Here is a 3,188-nt window from a genome sequence, read left to right as displayed (position 1 = left end):
ATGGCCAAAGTGCATCCAGGAGGGCGATGGTATGTAGTGATGTGTTTTCAGGGACTGCGTGTCAGAAGTTGCAACATGTTGCGGATTTCACCTCCTAAAGTGCCAAAACTTTGCCGCCACAAGGCACTGTTCCTGCTGCTGTCTAATTAGATTTGCGCCCATTAAACATGGTAGTTTTTACCATTGCAGGAAAATATGCAATAGTTTCCAGCCCGTCCAGATCTGCCGCGATGCTGAAATTTCCCCAAAACAAAGCGAAAAAGGACGCCACTAACGACTTTTTGATCACCTTTTATTGTTTTAGATTGCCGGCAGCAATTTGTCATAAGGCTTCTTGTCCCAACTCGTAATTTATAAGGGCATCTTTCTAATTTCGCAGGACGGTCGCCCGCATTTTTCTTCTCATCTGATACCTACATTTCTTTTTTCACGCAACTTTTGACCATCGCTCTTACTCTGGTCGATTTCACAGAACAATTTCCATCCAATCTTCCAATAAACTGCCACGGCAAAGAGTAAAGGTAATACATCGATCGACTGCACTGCCCTCTTATTCTTTTATATGCTTCCTGTCGCAATACGTATATAACTGCGATTCTGCAGCTGCACTTACCTTGCTCGATAGTGGCAATAATTCTAATGCGACTTTTATCTTTATCCAATATTTTTCGGCGATAGATGAGGAAAAGCTGCCAAGTGCCCGATAGCGAACTTAATCAGTTAGAGGATGGTTTTACGAATGTGCTCTTTGGGATTAGTGATTTTTCATGACGAAACTTACAGGTTTATTAACAAAATTCATTTTAACGCACAGTACTTTCGGGTTGTGGGGCTCGAAAAAATATGAGAGTTCAAAGATTGAATGCAATTAGTTAATAAGGACGCTAGCTAATAACAACTTAATGCATGTTTAACATTGTTTTGCATTTTACGTAAGCACATGAACAGGGTAGGGTTCACATTCCTTGGCTCATAATAAGAGGATCTGATCCAACGTTTATTGAGGAAAAATTTCCGGCTCATCCGTTATTGACGATCAAAGTTCTTCCGAAAAAAACATGTGTTTAAAGTATTGGGAAAATAATTTTTCTTGTATAAAACTATTTTTTTTAAGTTAATCCACTAACTCTTTATGGACGTTTTCGTGCTCTCTATAAAATCTTGACGTGATCTTAGTTTGAGCGCAAAAAAATGTTTCTATTATCTTGGTATTTAACAATTGGATACATTAATATTTATAAGCAGTTCTAGCAAGAAAGGTCACGAAAGATCGTGTTCCTGCTCATGTGTTACGGAGCACCCGGTTTATACAATTAGTCTGAGTTTGAGTGTAATCTAAATCGTTTTTTGAATATTTCAGTTTCATTGGAGGATTCGCGATGAAAAAACGCTGACAATATTGGTGCCAAAGAAAATAATCTACGTGCCGTTTTTATGAGCAGTCGGATATTTTTATATGCTTCCGACATATGGAGACTTTGGGCCTTTTCATGATGAGAAACGCTCGTCAAATCTCGAATATTTGAAGCCAAATTATATTCCTTGATTCGTTCATTTCGTACAACCAACCTTGTCGTCGCCTTAGGTTTCAAGCTATTAATTATTTACTATTCGGGCCTCCTTAAGAGCTAAAGCGTTGCATTTGTTGATTACAAGCAACTAATGCCAGGCAAAACATATTGAGAGAGATTTAACATTTTTGGAGAAATCAATAATTTTTCCTGTAATATTGAGATCGTCAATAGAACTATCGGGTAAAATAACAGGAAACAACAATGGTTTAAGCTGATTTAAAGTGGGCTTTAGGTTACGCATCAGCTATTTCAAGAGCACATTTTGCATTTTTATGTTAGAATATAAAATTATGATATTATAATTATTAAATTAAAATCAAATCCTGGGTTCTTCAGTCATTCATTGTCTATTTATCAATTAAATTGATAAATTAATATAAATTGATAAAATAAAAGAAATACATGCCAAGGCGTAAAGTAGCAACAACGCTACACATTGAAACTGATGATGGTGGAAAACACCGAAACGTTTTTTTAATTGATAAATAGACAATGAATGACTGAAGAACCCAGGATTTGATTTTAATTTGGAATTGAAACACAGTCAGGAAAGTACGTACAATTATAATTATTACGCTAAAGTTATTTATTTTAAATAACTTTGGATTAAATGGAAATGGATGGAAATAACAATAGATTCTTGCTACACAAACTTACTGGAAAATATATACAGAAATGCGTCATTACATGTAAGAATCAACGATTATTCAAAGACAGGAAGAATTAGGATAAATAGGAGTGTTCGACAGGGTGATACCATATCCGCTAAATTGTTTACACTAGCGCTAGAGAATGTGTTTAGGTCATTGCAGTGGGAAACTAAAGGCTTAAATAAAAATGGATCTTACTTGAACCTCCTCCGTTTCGTCTACGATATCGGCATAATAAGGAGCAATCTACAGCAACTGAGAGAGATGCTAAATCAACTGAACGATGCCTCTAAAATCATCGGGTTGCCACCAAAATCTTATGTAACACTTCGGAACAAATATACGTAGATGGTGCAAAACTCGAAAGAAGAAGAGTTCATTCAGGACACACAATAAGAATAGGAAGACAAAATCATACCGCGGAAATTAACTGAAGGATAAGACTAACTTGGGTAGCCTTCGGAAACCTGAAGTTTATATTTAGACATGGTGAAATTTCTATAAATTTCTAAAGAAGAGTTTGCGACACCTGAATATTGCCACTATCGACTTCTGGCCCGGAAACAATGGCAAAGGCAAAAAAAGGCCACAAATCACTCAAGGGTTATGAAACGAGCGATGTAAAGAACAAAGCTTAACATCGGTCTCAGGGACAAAAAAAGAAATGAAGAACCAAAGTCGTAGATGTAATAGCATGTATTGCAGAATTGAAGTGGTGGTAGGTGGGACATGTGACACGACAAGATCAGTCGCGATGGTCGTATAAGCTGCTACCTTTGAGTCCTAGACTGACAAAGCGCAGCATATAAAGACTGCAGAGAAGATGGTTTGACGACATAAAGCAGCATGTAGAAAAGAGGTGATTTCAGACAGCACAACACAGATCAGTATGTACAAAAGAACTGCAAAAACATAGTGATTCCATCAAAATGCAAGAGAGACAATGTTTTATTATTATAACAAT

The sequence above is a fragment of the Dendroctonus ponderosae genome, unplaced genomic scaffold, assembly GCF_020466585.1.
Source record: "Dendroctonus ponderosae isolate FM_Combo_2020 unplaced genomic scaffold, Dpon_F_20191213v2 Dpon_F_20191213_9, whole genome shotgun sequence".
NCBI classification, from domain to species: Eukaryota; Metazoa; Arthropoda; class Insecta; order Coleoptera; family Curculionidae; genus Dendroctonus; species Dendroctonus ponderosae.
This window is presented reverse-complemented; position numbering follows the sequence as displayed.